This window comes from Oryctolagus cuniculus, chromosome 3 (genome assembly GCF_051225735.1).
Source record: "Oryctolagus cuniculus isolate XC-2025 breed Fujian yellow rabbit chromosome 3, ASM5122573v1, whole genome shotgun sequence".
Taxonomy (NCBI): domain Eukaryota; kingdom Metazoa; phylum Chordata; class Mammalia; order Lagomorpha; family Leporidae; genus Oryctolagus; species Oryctolagus cuniculus.
The window spans coordinates 163,570,184-163,587,389 of NC_142869.1; the positions used below are offsets into that span (position 1 = coordinate 163,570,184).

At 45.8% G+C, this 17,206-nt stretch overlaps 1 long non-coding RNA gene across 2 annotated transcripts in view; it reads right to left on the minus strand.

The window, feature by feature from the left end:
* Positions 1-14,886, minus strand: part of LOC149127577 (uncharacterized) — a 33,422-nt gene extending 18,536 nt beyond the window's left edge. Inside the window, exons 1-3 of one of the 2 annotated variants that reach the window (XR_016231009.1) lie at positions 14,585-14,886; positions 4,483-4,659; positions 1,865-2,454 (exon numbers count right to left, since the gene is read on the minus strand). This is a non-coding gene — a long non-coding RNA (uncharacterized LOC149127577). Of the gene's footprint in view, positions 1-1,864; positions 2,455-4,482; positions 4,660-14,584 lie in introns of those variants that run through there. The other variant, XR_016231008.1, reaches the window with a different exon arrangement.
* Between the last annotated feature and the right edge of the window lie 2,320 nt (positions 14,887-17,206).

Consider the following 17,206-nt stretch of genomic DNA (forward strand, 5'->3'; position numbering starts at 1 on the left):
ATGCAGCCGGCACGCTACGCTGATCCGAAGCCAGGAGTCAGGTGTTTCTCCTGGTCTCCCTTGTGGGTGCAGGGCCCAAGCACTTGGGCCATCCTCCACTGCACTCCTGGGCCACAGCAGAGAGCTGTACTGGAAGAAGAGCAACCGGGACAGAATCTGGTGCCCCGACCGGGGCTAGAACCCAGTGTGCCAGCACTGCAGGCAGAGGATTAGCCTATTGAGCCGCAGTGCCGGCTGTAGATACACTTTCAATAAATGCTATGAAAAATCTAGGTGTTACATATAAAATAAATGTAAAATGACTTGCTTGAAAGAGACGAGTACGTTTCTTTACCTTACATTAAATGGATGTCCTGTTTCAAGATTCACCCTTTAGTACCTTGTTCTGTATGAATTAGTGTCATGCTGTTTCATTTGCCCAAATAGTGCATATGAGGAACGTCTCTTTGTCAGGTAGTTCTGTGGAAGGCATTTCACCACAGGCCAATTGCAACAATGTTTGCTTCTCTCCTTGATCACCTTGAACTAAGCAAAAACAAGCAGACTTCAAAAGCATCCAAGTAGTGGCAAAGTCATAGCCCCAAGTAGGTGTGAGCCTCCTTATATGGCCTGATGTGTGGTCTGTTCTGGGCTGAGAATTTTCAAAGTCCCAGAGCAATCGATTCTGCCTCTTACTAATAACTAACACTTGCTAAGTATCAGCTCTGTGTTATCAGCTATGATTCTTCTAAGTGCCTTAAGTAGGTTAGTAGATTTAATGCTCAGCCTATGAGTTGGAACACAGAGGCACGGAACAGTGGCATAGGTGCTCAAAGTCATAGAGAAAGTGGAAGAACTAAGATCTAGACCTCAAGAATCCAACCTCCAGACTTCTCCAGCTACATGTGTTAATTTGTGTTTTTCAAGTTTGACCCAAGGTATTTGCTTCAGGATCATAAGACAGAGGGAACATTTGTCATGGAGCCGATTCCTGGGTTCCATTCCAGCATTTACCAAATCTGAACGCCATGGATAGGGTCTGGAATTCACCCCAGGTGATTCTCACAGGCTTCAACTCCTGTGAGGAAAAAAACCCGACGATTTCTGAGAGAAACCAGACACAAGCCCCTGTTGGCAGCCCAGAGTCTTGTCTTATTCCACTCCACTAAAATGGAAGTCGGAGTCAACAGGTGAGCCGGGCTACTCCAGCAAAGGGTTCTGGAGATGGGTGCTGGGTGGACCCATGCACAAAGGAGTACGTTTTTGTTGTTTTTCTTTGAAGCTTTAGTCCAGGATCCTAATAACACTCCATTCCCAGCAAATGAGCCAACCATTTAATGATCAATGGACCTGAGAAAAGTCTTAGTATGTTGTTTGCTTATTTAACTGAATTTTATTGTATGCTTCTGACTTCTATTCCAGACCATGTTTGTTTTTTTAAAAACAACCAACTGAATGAATAAGCAGATCAATACTATGTACAAGCCATGCATCAAAATAACTCACGATTTTACCTTTCACTTTAAGCAGCATCTCTGGACGTACCACCACTTACAAGTGGAATTACCCATGTTAAAACAAAAGATGTTATCAAAGTTCATTTGCCCAGAGAGCAGTTGTCTCCTGAGCCATTTCAGATGTTCATGGAAATGGAATAAAAATAGAAATAAAGAACAAACGTAATTTCTCAAGACGCATGCTATCACATTTCAAGCAAAGACAGCAGCCACTCAGTTCCTCCCCAAGAGCTGAGGGCCATGTCTGTATCTGTGTGGTCTTTTTTTTTTTTAATGCTACTAACTGAAGAAAAATAGGTGATCTTCAAAAATATTTTATTTGAGAGGTAGAGTTACAGAGAGGGAGGGAGGGAGGGAGGGAGGGAGAGACAGGGAGAGGTTCTTTAATGATTTTTTTAAAGGTTTAGGAACAAAAAGAAGTTAGCCCAATCAGGATTGTAGGGTGGGGGCCTAATGATTTCCCATCAAAACTCTCATCACATTGCCCTTGTTTGATGAGAGGAAGGAGCAGGAGCACTGTCTTGGTGGAGAAGGACTCTGACGAAGACTTCCCATGTTTTGCTAAATGCTTGGCCAGCTTTGTCAACAAGCTGTCACCATGATTTGCCCTCCCCCGCCTAGAAATCTGGATCAGACTGGTAAAGCCATATTTCATCTCTTATTACAGTTCTTCAAAACAATGCTTCAGATCTTGATCTCGCAGGTTGAAAATGTCTGCTGAAAGCTTTGTGCTTTGCTGCAGATAATCTGGAAACCCATTCAGCAGACAGTTTGCTCCACTTTAACTTTTCGGTCAGAGCTGCGTACGCTGAGTCAACTGGGAAGTCTGTGGCATCGGCTATTGTTTCCTTGGTCAATTGTTGGTCCTCTCCACTAGGGCATGAACAAGATGGATGCTTCCTTTGTGAACTGATGTGGATGTTCTGCTACAGGCTTCATCTTCAACATTATCTTGTCCCTTAAAATGAATTATTCAGGGACGGGCATTGTGGTGCAGTGGTTAAGACGTTACTTTAGATGTTGTATCCCATATTGCAGTGCCTGGGTTCAAGTCCCCAGTCTGCTTCCTGCTAATGTACACCTTTGGAGGCAGCAGGTGATGGCTCAAGTACTTGGGTCTCTGCCATCCTGGTGGGAGACCCAGAAGGAATTCCTGGCTCCTACCTTTGGTCTGGCTCAGCCCCAGCTGCTGTGGGCATTTGGGGAGTGAACCAGTAGATGGAAGATCTGTGTGTGTGTGCGTGTGTGTGTGTGTTTGTGTCTTTCAAATAAATAAAACTGAAACAAAATGAGTTATAAATTCATTGTTTGGGGCACTGTCCCCATAAACTTTTCACAAAGCATCAATGATTCCACCATTCTTCCCCTCAAGCTTCTTCACGCGAGGCAGAACTCACGCTGCTCTGCTAGGCACCCTTTTCAAGCTGACATTTTTTTCCTTCTTAGTGCCTCAACCTAGATCCTGCTCAGATGTGTGATAACAAATGAGTAGGACTGGCTGGCGCCGCAGCTCAGTAGGCTAATCCTCCGCCTTGCGGCACCGGCACACCGGGTTCTAGTCCCGGTCGGGGCGCCGGATTCTGTCTGTCCCGGTTGCCCCTCTTCCAGGCCAGCTCTCTGCTGTGGCCAGGGAGTGCAGTGGAGGATGGCCCAAGTGCTTGGGCCCTGCACCCGCAAGGGAGACCAGGAGAAGCACCTGACTCCTGGCTTCGGATCAGCGCAGCACGCTGGCTGTGTTGCACCAGCCACAGTGGCCATTGGAGGGTGAACCAACGGAAAAGGAAGACCTTTCTCTCTGTCTCTCTCACTGTCCACTCTACCTATCAAAAATAAATAAATAAACAAACAAATGAGTAGGAGTTTATACTGGGGCAAAAAAAAAAGATTTTTGAAATCCATGCCTAGTTTTTTCATAATATGAATTTTCCTTGAACCATTAAAAACTTCATACGTGTGTCTTTTATGATGTAAGATTTCAAAGCTAACCATTTCCTCAAGATAAAAATTGATGGGATTGAGTTGGGAGTAATGGGAGAATCATTGTAAATGTTGGGCTAGGGGCCAGTGATGTGGTGCAGTCATTAACCCACTGTGCAGCGCTGGCATGCCAAAAAGGCACTGGTTCGAGTCTGGGCTGCTCCGTTTTCTATCCAGCTCCCTGCTAATGCACCTGGGAAAGCAGCAGAGGACAGCTCAAGTCCTTGGGCTTCTGCACCTATCTGGGAGACCTGGAAGAAGCTCCTGGCTCCTGGCTTTGATCTGGCCCAGCTCTGACTGTTGCAGCCATTTGAGGAGTGAACCAGCAGATAGAAGATATGTCCATCTGTCTGTCTCTCTGTAATTCTGACTTATAAATAAATCTTAAAAACAAAAGTTGGGCTAAAGAAATTAAATATGTCTCTATAGTATAACAAGTATTGTTAAAGTAAGTACAGCCATTAATATGGAAACATCAATGGCCTAACGTAAAAGACAAACCTAAATAGAAGTATCAGGAGTTTTCTTTGCGTAATGCTTATTGATAACCATGCAAACATATTTGATGGAAGCACTATGTTTGCTGTAAACTGAGGCTAAGATTAGTAATTAAAAATTAAGAGTTGGTGGGAAGGTCTAAGAAGATGGATGGGTAATAACCATTTAATAGAAAAAGGCTAACATAAATTTTGTGAAGTAGAACTGGAGTGGAGGCTCATGTTTTTCCAAACTTAGGCTATAATGCATTTGTGTGCTGGACTCGGATACAAGGTTGGACTATTTGGATCCCCAAGGCCGCATACATAATGAAAATATCATTGGCTATATAGTCTAGTGACTCCTAGATTCAGATGCTACTCACTATCTGTGTTATTGCGGCCTGGTTACACAATTTCCCAGAGTCTCCTCTTCCTTCCCCATAAGATGGGCATACTAGTACATACTCTACAAATCCCAGAGAGGTAATGAATGAAATATCAAGTGTTGAGCACCTAGCACAGAGGCTCACCTGCATCAGCACTCAACACCTGTTAGTTTCCTTCTGTCTTCCCCATGCAAGCAGCCACAATTAGCAGAAATAAGGCTCAGATGCAGGCAGGTTCACAAAAGGGGTTCCTTAACACGCAAGCAGAAGATAGCATTCTATGGAAGTGTACGTGCAAGGATTCATTATACACCTGCATTCCTAAATAAAGAGAAAGTGATTACTGAGCTTAGCTCTTCTTTTGAAAAACATGGCTTTCAATTTGTGTGATTAGTGGGACTTCTCCCCCACCCCAATAGATTAGTAAAAATAAAAATTGCAAAAACAATAGCTTTCTGCTGGTTTAAAAAAAAATCATCTTCTTACGACGACTGTTAACTACATATGGAAAACTCTAGCTGTCGCACAGCAGGCATCTTGAAGTTACTGGAATGAGAAGTTCTATGAAGCTCTGAAATCTCCCTTCCCTCACAGGCTGCTGCGCAGGTGGCATGGCCAAGGGAGGCCGCTTAGCTGAAGGCGTTGCTGCTAAGGAAGGGGGTGATGCACAAGGCAGTGGAAACAAAGATGGGGAAGTGTGGAGGTCACTGGGCACCTGGCAATAAAGAAGCCCGGGCAACAAGGAAATGAGTAGAATGGAAAAGCCCCTAGCGATCTGCCTCAGGTCTGTGCCTCCCAGATTATAATCCACGTTGCAGCTGTTGTCGGCGTCCAGCTGGCCTGCAGCCTCCTTGCAGCATGTAAAGCAGGACTCAGACCCTACCTGATCTGCTTGCCCGCCTCACCCTCCCAGAGGGTTTTAACTAATCTAACCCTGCTCACTCCTCTCTGGGTTCTACTGCTCTGGTGAATTCTTCTCACCACCCACAACACGGGTCTCAATCAGCTGCTCCCTGGGCCAGTCCGGTGGCCCAAACAGGGACTTCTCTGGTTGTGAGGAGCCACCCTCCAATGTGGGGGCCAATAGGCAGTAGCAGCTCATCCAGGTGAATCCACACATGCCATTAGCCCTCTGACCACCCCAGCCCTTTCTTCTCTTCCGTTTCTGGTCCTCAGAGAATGGTTTGCCAGGGTAGGGGGAAACTGGAGGTTTCTAGCCAGGGCCACCAGCCAGACTGTGTAACTCGGGATTGCCACACTTTGCCTCCTGGACCCTGTCCAATTTGAAAGCAGGAAAGCTGGAAATGGAACTTCCCTTTCTCCTTTGTGTGAGGGAATCCTTGTGCAACCAACAATTCCAACTGCAAGGTCATCCAAGAGAATGGCAAATGTCCTGTCTCTTGACCACAGCAACCCAATGAAACAGAAAGAGGCTGTTGTGGTCCAGAGGTTATGCTAGCTCCCATGTTGTCCATCTCCATGGCTGATGCTTGAGTAACCCAGGGTTGGCAGTTACAAAAGGGAGCTCTTGGTAAACAGCAGAGTCATATAGGCCCGAGGTCAAGAAAGGACAGCACCGTAGAACTCCGTCCTACCTGTGTCCAATGATCATGACTGTCATTAAGTTTATCATTTTAACCATGACCTTTGTTCAGTCTTTTGTCATCCGCAATCCCAACTCTTCCTTAGGAAAAACTGCAATCAGACTCATGGAAAAGACTAACATGTTCCTGGGGAACAGGTTTCCGATCGCTTTAAGATCAAAGAACTAGATAAGACTTTCCAGAACTCTGAGGAAAGACCAGAAAATCTGCAAACAACTAATAGAGATCAAGCCAGACAAAAATTAGTTACTTGAGACTGAATTAATGAAATTTGTAAAACAAAGTTCTGTATTTAAAGGTTTCTGCTTCTAGTTTCAGGAAAGCTTTTTCCTGTGATTTCTAGTGTTTACAGCGCTTTGGAATAGTTTTTTTTTGGTTTTTTTTTTTTTTTTTTTTTTTGACACGCAGAGTGGACAGTGAGAGAGAGAGAGAGAGAAAGGTCTTCCTTTGCTGTTGGTTCACCCTCCAATGGCCGCCGCAGCCGGCGCACTGCACTGATCCGATGGCAGGAGCCAGGTACTTCTCCTGGTCTCCCATGGGGTGCAGGGCCCAAGCACTTGGGCCATCCTCCACTGCACTCCCTGGCCACAGCAGAGAGCTGGTCTGGAAGAGGGGCAACCAGGACAGAATCTGGCGCCCCGACCACGACTAGAACCCGGTGTGCCGGCGCCGCAAGGCGGAGATTAGCCTCGTGAGCCGCGGCGCCAGCCAGAATAGTTTCGTAATCAGATGGATGCTTACTTCTCCACCTTACTTAATTCTCTAAATTTAAAAGCTTTTATGAAGACTTTTGGTTTTTTCCTGGCAATGTGATTGCCTGCATGACTTAGTAAGATTCTGTTCTCTGTATAACAGGATATAGTTGGAAACATAAGCATATCTAAAAATTATGCACGGAATGCCTGGCCGCAGGGGTTCCCAGCCTTGCAGTGGGTAAATAACATTCACTTCTTAGTGGGACCTGACACTTCAAAAGATTAGGCACTATAGTTAAAAAACATCAAATTCTGCCTTGGGGTGGCTTTTGTGAGAGTTTTCTGAATCTATGATTATTATATGGTAAGGCAACATTTGTTACTGCGCTTAATACAACTAGTCAATCAACAAACTAAAATACAACTCCCTTTAGAGTATAACTCTGTTCATTCATTTTTGGCTTGTTAACTCTGATTTTCTTGTTGGTTTTTAACTTTGTGTCTATTGCCTGTCAGAATTCTACAGAAGTACAATTTCCAGCAAGGTGATGCTGGCCTGGAACTCTGGGGATGATGACTGGTGTCTACGGAGTAGATAAAGCTAAGATTAACAATGGACTCCAGGTTAAGTTAGCCTAAGGACCGCTCTTTCTAAAGGCTCTTTGCTGCTCAATTGTGGCTGAAGGGGTTTTTGACACTGATTCCTTGTCGATTATCCCCCTCCCAATATGGAATTGGATCAACATCCAGGTCAAGTCCAACCTGGCAAGGAGGGACAAATGGAAACTGGCTAGAGTATGACTGACCACCAGGGTACTCAGAACAAGACCTTGAATCACAAAGGGAATAAAAGTCAAGATGGAGTCCCTGGTGTCAACTCTAAACAAAACTAGATACAGGGGCCAGTGCTGGCACAACAGGTTGAAGTCATGGCCTGCAGCACCTTCATCCGATAAGGGCACCAGTTCGAGTTCCAGCTGCTCCACTGCCGATCCAGCTCCCTGATAATGTGCCTGGGAAAACAGCAGAGGATGACCCAAGTGCTTGGGCCCCTGCACCCACACGGGAGACCCAGAAGAAGCTCCCGGCTTTGGTCTGGCCCAGTTCTGCCATCATGGCCATTTGGGGAGTGACCCAGTGGATAGAAGACATCTTTCTCTCTCTCTCTCTCTCTCTCCCTCTCTCTCTCTCTGACTCTCCTTCTCTCTGTGTAATTCTGTCTTTCAAATAAATACAATAAATATTTAAAAAATAAGATATAGCCAAAAGGTGATGGAGGAGTCGGTATGCAATATTGCCTGATAGTAACTGTCTGAAAGACTTGCTACAAGCATACCCTCCAGAGAGGGCCCCCATTTCTAAAGAGATCCAAAACTGACACTCTACTTGGTATCCTCACACCTAACACTAAGAGCTACATACAACACCCACAGTGAAGGGTTGAGGAAGTGGTGACCTCTTTGTACCTGGGAAGCAAGGATTATGACTGGGAGTAGCGACTCAACATTGGGAAAAGAATAAAATGACTGATGGTGTATACTTCAAACATCTGGACCTTGTCACTCAAGGCTTGCTATAGGAGAGAGATACACTCACTTTTGAGCAGCTCACCACCGTGCAAACAACTCACTGTGTTCTGCCATTTTTGCACAGAGTTGTCCTTGTTAAAGCAGTTCTCCAAAGCCAAAGTCTCTAGACATCATTACAGCTGCCCAAGGGGAACCTGTGTCCTCACTAAAATAGAATGTTGTATAGATATCTCCCTAGCTCTTTAAGATACACACACCCAGATTAGTGCTGTGTCTGATCCCACACTCAGTCTCCATCAAAGGCTTTCCTCCTGGTTTTGGACCAAAGTCCAGGAAGTAGTAGCAGAGACTACTAATTGTTCTGGTTTTCATCATTAATACAGGAAACAGTAGCACTGCCACAAGGTATCTTGGCCCAGAAGGCTATACTCCAAGCCCTCGCCATGCCTTGAAGGGGGTATAGCGATGCTCAGATGTTGTTGCCGTTATTTTTGTTGTGGAATGTCGGTGCACCTGCAAGATAAAACTGCATGATATCATGATGCAGAATCTCTTCTGATGAGCCAGAAACAGGGATTTTCTTAAGGAGAATTTTACAATCTACTGTCCTTCAATCCTGAAACATCTTTCTTTCACTCCTTTTAACAGCAGGCAATAGCCAGAATGATCGGATCAGCACCCCCACTCCTATAGATGGAACAGTAACCAGGAATAGGGGAGATTGATGCTAAGCTCTCAACAGTGCAGATGCCAGATCATTAATCCTCACTCTTGTAAGCTTAAAGTCTCTCTTTTAAAGATTTATTTATTTATTTGCAAGTCAGAGTTACATAGAGAAGAAGAGCGAGAGAGGGGGAGAGAGGGGGAGAGAGGGGGAGAGAGGGGGAGAGAGGGGGAGAGAAGGGGAGAGAAGGGGAGAGAAGGGGAGAGAGGGGGAGAGAGGGAGTCTTCCATCTCATGATTCACTCCAACTGGCTGCAATGGCCGGAGCTGTGCCCATCCAGAGCCAGGAGCCAGGAGCTTCTTCTGGGTCTCCCACATGGGTACAGGGGCCCAAGGACTTGGGCCATCTTCTACTGCTTTCCCAGGCCATAGCAGAGAACTGGATGGGAAGTGGAGCAGCCGGGTCTCAAACCAGCACCCATATAGGATGCTGGCGCTTCAGACCAGGGTGTTAACCCACTGTGCTACAGCACCAACCCCTAAAGTCTTTTTGTCCTGCCTTTTGATAGCACTAAAATTAATTCACTGCATTGAGGGAGGGGTACAGCCGGCCCTACAAGAGCCCAAGCACCAGACTCAAAGTCATTTGCTTCTCTAATAGATAACACTTCACGGTCACAGGATCTCATATCAGGGGAATTCCAGGTCTGGGGCAGAATGTAACCACCATCTGCCTGTAAACCCCCGACTAACTGAAGGCCATCATAACACGCCCTCGAGAGCAAGGTATCCCTGACCCACCACAGGAAGGCCATGGCTGTAACGCTGCCTGGCCTCAGCACTCCCAGAGGCTGAAGAGAAAAATCATCCCTCACTAGATCTCTGGGTTATGTCACGGTTTTTCAGCTAGACTTGATTTCTGTTCTGCATATGTAAGTCCTCATGCTGTTTTATCAAAGTGAGCCAATGCAAAGTAAATGATATGTGCCTAAGATAATGGTTCAAAAATTATATTAATCCAAATGCTTGTTGGCTCACAGAACTTGAGTAAATCTTTGATAGATAAGCTGCTTAAATTTTTTCCTTTAAAAAGGCAAATAAATGTATTTTAAGAATTGTTAAACCTATTGTGCCTGGGTTTACTGGCTATTGTGTTTTGTGTATATATTCTTCTGCTAAAAATGTTTCTTCTTAGAGATTTTTTAAAAGGATAATTTCAAAATATAAATGAAAGGAACCAGTAAATAGGAGAGAGAAACAGAAAGGAAGCTATAAACATGAGAATGTGTTCTTGGTAAGGAAGTTTCAAGAAAAAGAATTTTATTTAGATGAAGAAAGGCATTGTATGTGAAATTTTTGTCCTAAAGTAAAATAACTAATCTGGAAAAGGAAAATGTAGGACAAATAACTGAGGGAATATGATGGTGTTGTTGTAGAAAGTCGGTGGAAGTTGAATGTTGTGTGAGATGAGGTTAGAAAGTCAGAGACCCTGGATATGGGTTCTCAACTCCCCACGTGGAGAGTTTGACTGTAATTTTCTCTCCTGGCCCCAATAATTCCTCTAATAGCTTTTCTCCTTTCCCTAACTCTTGAGCCTCCTGTTTTGAACAAACTAATTCAGTTTATCTCATCCAGAATCCAGCAAACTCAGCTCCAAATGGTAATACAACTCTTTCACCATCAAATTCCTAGAGATGCGGCCGCCCACAGTCCCCTGAATAACACGGCAGACATTTCTGAAGCAGATCAGTCCCTCTTCCCTGGGGCTCCACCACCTGCTGGATCCCTATAGTTAGGACCCCAGAACACCCTAGACCCCTAACATATCAACAGTCTTAGGGCCAAGGTAAAGCCCCTGTCCCAGCATGAAGCAGTTGCAGAAAATGAGACCTTCACCCAAATTCCAAAGATTCGTCATTGTGACTCTTGGTGGGGGAAGGAGTTGTGGAAGTCACCGGGACCCCTAACGATAAGGAAGCCCCTAGTGAAAATCCCCAACAATAAGGAAATCTCTAGTGATGGAAAAGCCCCTAGCCATTGGCAGTCTGCCTCAGCTCTGTATCTTCCAGATTATAATCCACACAGCAGCAGTAGTCAGCTTCCAGTTGGCCGCTCACCTGCTGCCTGCTTGCAGTGTATTTTGACAAATCTAACTGTGTTCGGGCTTCTCAGTGCTCTACAGTGCTGGGCAACTCTTCTCAATGCCCACGGCACTACCTCAATCATTCCCTTTCTGCGACAGGAAGCAGGACTGAGACTGTCACAACCCTAGAATGCACGCTGAGCATGCTGGGGCTTGGGTACTTATGCAGTGTCGCTCCCCCTCTTCGTGGAGGAGCAACACTAAACCCTGCCTAGGCTTCACATCCGAGTCACGGCACCATTATGTCGCTCCCCCTCTTCAAGGAGGAAGGACACTAAACCCTGCCTGTTCTTTCGTCTGCTCGGCCCTCCCCGGGTTTGCTGCTGGTTCTTCCCGGGTTGGCTACTATCCCTTCCACCTCCGTGGAAGGGCGGCTCCCCCTGCCACACTCCCCACTTCCGCAGGGGAGCGGCACACCGCCGGCCGGCTCTCTCGGGGGCTGCACAGGTGTTCCCTTAGATGTTCCCCTTAGATGCTCCTGGTGCATGCCGTCTCTCTCCTCCCTTATAGTCCTCCTCCGCCAATCCTAACTCGGCTGCCCACACGCCGAGCACACTGCTCTCCTCCAATCAGGAGCAAGTCCTACAGTTTATTGGCTGAACTGGTGGCAGCTGTGTAGAAGCTGTTTTCTCCTCTCCCAGCGCCATATTGTGGGAGAGCAGATGCATAGAATAAGTCTTAATTCCAGTAACAGTCTAGTCCGGGTTGCTCCCCACAATGCAGAGGTACTTGGAGAGGTGATCCTATCACATCATCCTCTCCTTTAAAAAAGAAACCTCTGGGAATGTGGTTTCCAATAGGTGAGAAAGAGATCAAAGGTCACTAGTAGTGGCCATGCTGTCCTAATTCGCACCTCTAGTAAGTCTCTTACTGAGCCTGGGAAGCCGTTCCTCCCCGAGTCTCATGCTGCACCCACCTGCCTGCAAAGTGTGCTCCTTTTGGCTGTGTCTCTCCTGCAGGGCTCTTTCCCAGAAGCCAGTGGTCATATTTCCAGGCCCAGGGGCTTAAACCCAACTTGAACTGAGATGGGATCACTACGGTGGCTCTCAATCCTTGGCCCAAGTCTATCTCACTCTGAACCAGCTCCCATATGGCACAGCACAAAGGAGCCCCTCTCACCCTCCCTCCAACCTGTAGTACCTTGCCTTTGTCACTGGCCAGTGTCTCTCAGTCCTTTTCCCTTGTTCCACTAGTTCAGCAAATGAGGAGGCTCCAAAGTTTGCTTCCTGTAAGCCAACAGCTGTGGTTCCTTGTCTTCAAATCACCAACCTCTCTATTGTCCATTCTCAATCATGTTGTCCAGCAGGGGGCAGGAACAAAGAGTCAAGGTCCCAGCTTTGAGTTGCATTAGAGCCTTGAAAGCACTGATGATTCATTTTAAGAGCCAGGTATTTGTGAAGAAAATATTTAGGGGGAAGGTGTTGAAGGGGGTGAATTTCAAGATCTGTGTTTGAATTTCAGAGGTAGATCAAGAGGATTCTAAGAACAGCAGTTAAGGATGTGTGCTCCCTGCCTGCTCCCTGGAGTTGATTCTCAGCTGCAGTGGACAGGAAGTTGAAATTCTTCAATAGGTTGGGAGTTGTTCCTGCCCATCATAGATCTCTGCAGAAGGCAGCCTCAGACTCCCCGCCCCAGGGAGCCACAGCAGAGTGGATGCTGGGAGCTCACCACTCAAGTAGACATGGGTGTGAGATGAACACCACTCCCCAGCCTCAGTTCTCAAGACCTCCAAGAGGCCCAAGAGGGCAGCTGGGAATTGCAAGTCTGCAAAGCAACAGTGGTTCCAAGCCAGCTGACTCCTACTGAGGATGTAGATGGACCAGGAAGGACCCAGAGAATGTTGACGACTCTCAGAATAGCAAGGCCCAACAGGAGCCACAGTGGGGAGCTGATATGGGGAAGGAGATGCTGAGCTCCTGGGTAATATTTTCTGGGTGTGGCCTGTGCCTCGGAAAATAGATGAGAACTCATGTGGATGTGGAGACCCATGGGGAGCCACGCAGCACACACGCCTTCCGTGAATGCCAGGATAATGGCTAAGAGCTCCGGGACTTAGATCACATCCAAAGGGAAGAACAGGAGAGGAGAAATGAGGACTGCATTTGACAGTGATTGATTGGTTTACCTTGAATTTGCCTGGTGACCTTTTCCTCTGTTGATTTTGTTGTAAATTAAAGATACTTTTGATGACTTGAATTTTTGTAACTCTGTATACATCCCGCCTACCACAAACAAGAAACTCATTATGTATTTAATAGATGTCCTCTTCTCCCCACTTCTCACCTCTTTCTGCTGCAGGCTAGGAATTCAAATTTCTTAATTGGCCCCAAGAGGAACACTTAGCTTTGTAAAACTCCAGTCTTTTTTGTTTTTCAACTTTAGACTTGCCGCATTGGTTTTTGACTAAATGTTCTCATCGAGTAACTAGTGGTAAATTTTTTTTTAGAAACTATATGGCCATTTATAAAGTTGGAATAAAATGGATCGGTGACCAACGTGGAGGGTGGCCCCAGGGCATTTGGTGGAGTCCTCTAAACTAAAGATGTTACAGGCTCCCCAGTTCCACCCAGATAGAAATGACCTACTCAGGAAAACCTATTGGGAAACTCACCCTAACTGAGGAAACACTGCAGTTCCAAGTATGCTTCTAGGATATGGTCCATATTGCAATGGACAATGTCTGGCTGTCCTTTCTGCTGCTCCCTTGCAGGCACATGGTAACAGTCACCTAACTAACAAGGGACTGCTGCTGCAGGTACACCTCTCAGATTCCACTCCCTGTTGCAGGGTAGTCAGCCCCTACCTTCCCTGCTTCTCCACTGCTTCCCGGCAGCGCGTTCAATAAACGTAGCACTGCCCAGTACCCACTCTGATGAATTATTTCACCGTCCACAGCAAGGCCAACAACAAGGCCTCAACTGGCCACTACTATGACAACCAAGTTCTATAGAGGACAACAGAGTGTCCATGTGACAGTGAGGAAGTGGCAGCCACATTATGGCTCTTGTGACCCCGGGAGCCTCAACAGTGGAAAAATGAGCTTCCCCCGCCCCACAATATCCTTCCCAGAGGTAAGGGCGATTTTGGTGAAGAGAGGAGTCTATAGCGTGGACTGCTTAACTTGAAGAATAAAATATGAAAATGTTTTGTTTTTCAGGCTACTAACTCATCTGAACAATTTCAAAGTCGAGATTCTTCCTGAATATGAAAAATTTAACTGTGCTCTAGCCCCGTAGTGGGTTGGACACAATTCAAGGCCTTCCGTAGGGCCTGTATTGTTTCACATTATCTAGAACTGACATCATCAGGATCCATGACATTTCCATAATACTACTAATTGCTAACATCCATTGCTACAAGTATTGCATTTACTGATGTCAGGAACTGGACTAATGACCACAAGTTAATTCATTTAACTCTAGCAAGGCTGTTAGGCAGCTACCATTTTCATGTCCATTATACAGATGGAACAGTAACTGAATTTAGAGCCCATCTCAAGTCACAAGAGTTTCCTGTTTAGGTTTGGTCTTTATAACAGTCGCTTTTTTGATACTTCAACTAAAATATCTGAGAGGAGCTTCTTAGAAAAATGGACGATTAATTTTGGCCTACAGTTTTGGAGGTTCGAAGTCTAAGGCTGAGCAGGCCCCATCTGTTCAGTCACCTGGTGAGGCTCGGGTGTGACCAGGACAATGGCAGAACGTGTGCAGAGGGAGGATGGTGTGGCTAGCCAGGAAGCAGAAGGGAGCGTGCTCTTCCGGCATAACCACTCTCTCCTGAGAACTGAGCCCCCAAGCGCTTAAAGACCTCCTGCCAGGCCCACCTGCTGCAAACCACAATCAGATCAAGCCTCTACCTTTAACCCAACCATTCACATTAACTCAGTAACTGTGAGGCTGTGGAGTCTCAACAGTTGCATGAATTTGGGGAGCAAAATCCTGTCCAAGCTGTAACAGTCTTTAAAGCGTTGTAAAACTCTTCGAAAGTAGGGATTGTCTTCCGTCCATACTACCTATCGTAATGGGCAAAAAAGAAATGATTTTTAACAAGATCTGGCTTATAGAAATGACACTATCATTGGTCCACTTTGTGGCTCTAACACAAACCATCTTATTTAACAACCGGCTTCACAAAAGAATCTCATTTTTGGTCATCTTATTCCAATTCCTGGGGGGGCTACAGCTGTAGGAAAAAAGGCCTCAATATTCCATCTTGTGGTAGGAAAAAAAAAAGTTTTGACCTCTCTGAAACACACCAGTACCTCATTTTCATCTATTCAGAGGTCTTCATTTCTTTAACCAAGGCCTAACGTCTACTTAAAACAGGCATCTCATAGGAGTACTTCTTGCCATATGTGATAAACATTTATTCCTGGAAAGCCAGGTGATCAACTGGAATTACAGCTGCATTTGGAAAATGTATTTCTTAGATGCAGTCTATGTTGAACCTTCTATAAAATAAAATTTTATGCCTATAACTTTTGAAAAATCTATATAAGTTACATTTGTATTGGTCTCCCTGGAAAAGGTGCTCTGTTCCCAGCAGCCTAATTAGGTGGCTAAAACCAGTACATCTCTTGGTAGGAGAAGGATGCCTGCCCGGACTGACTGTTGGGTAAGGTCCTGCAATCTCTTTCGTGAGGCTCTTCCTGGGGTGCCTCTCAGAACACACCCATCATCGCTCTCAAGTTAATTGCTCATTGGCTGGGCTTGCCCCTGCTTGGCTTCCGCTTTCTGTTCCCCAGCTGACTCACGATAACCTTCACCTGTAAGCTCAGGTGTTGCCTGGAGGCGAGTTAACATCTGCATTGGCTGCAAGCCTTCTTCCCGACTAGGGGCAGGCAGTGAAGTCTCCTGCAGGATTCAGGAGCCGGGCTACAGCTGCTGGGCTCTTCCTTTGGTACCAGCCATGTCTCCACCCCACCTAGGCTTTCTTTAAGCACCGCTGGGTCGTGTGTGTGTGTGTGTGTGTGTGTGTGTGTGTGTAAGGCATCTTTCAAATGGAAATAACAACCCAACAGCCTCTTTTACAGCCAAGAATTTCTGTGCCAGCCCAAGATGCCCTAGGGATGCACCCAGGGTCTGCCTTGCTCTAAACTGGCCTTTTGTTGCCATTGGTGGTGAGAACTGAGAGTTGGAAATGAGCTCAAGAGAAACAATAGTCTCCCAGCCTGGCCGGTCTAGGAGCTTCACAGCTGCACCTTGTGGCAGCCCTGGGAACCCTCTACTCTGAGCTTTTATTGCAGGGTCTGGAGCCAAAGCATTGGTGCACACTTGCAGACTTCCGTCCTCTGTGCCCATGTTTCTCTCAAGTCTCTTAAAAGATGGCAAGTTGCTTCAAGACAACATTTACAGATATTTTAATTCCATATTCTCTTCATGACTTACATTTACATACAACAGGGACTTCTGACCAAATATTACTATTGTTTTAAGATTTATTTTATTTATTTAAAGGCAAAGTGACAGAAAGAACCAGGAGAGACAGTGAGAGATCTTCCATCTGCTGGTTCACTTCCCAAATGACTGCAAAGGCCAGGGCTAGATTAGTCCGAAGTCAGGAGCCTAGAACTTCATCCGGGTCTCCCACGTGGGTGGCAAACACCCAAGTGCCTGGCCATCCTCCACTACTTCCCCAGGGGCATTAGCAGGGAGCTGAATCAGAAGCAGAGCAGCCAGACTTGAACTGGTGCCATACTGGATGCTGGCATCACAAGCAGTGGCTTAACCTGCTGCACCACAAAACCAGTCCTTACCATCTTATTTTCACTCATGATTCTGTATCCCTAGCATGCTGAAATAATCCCTTATTTATGTTATAATTCAACTTTTTTATTAAAAACTGTACTGTCTGGATTCTAAAAGTTCTAGCTAAATTCTTCTAATTTAGTATAGACTATTGGATAGCTCAAAGCACTTCATGACAGATGCCAAAAAAAATTTTTAATACACTGCATTTATCTAACTGAATTAATATTCTTAGTTGTTTTATTTGAAGAGTAAAAAGTAAAGAGCAGAGCTCCCCAGAGCTGAGGTGAAGGGGTATTTGCCTGCATTTCCACGGATTGATTCCAGTGGGGATAGATGTGCACCACCAACAGCCCGAGGGGATGGCTTCATTTTTTGCAGGGAACTAACAACATCTCCGATGGTCCCATTGATCTTCTGCTCACAGCAGCCTCAGCCATTCTTTACTTCTTAATAACAGTTCTTTTCTCCTTTCTTAGGAAGAATT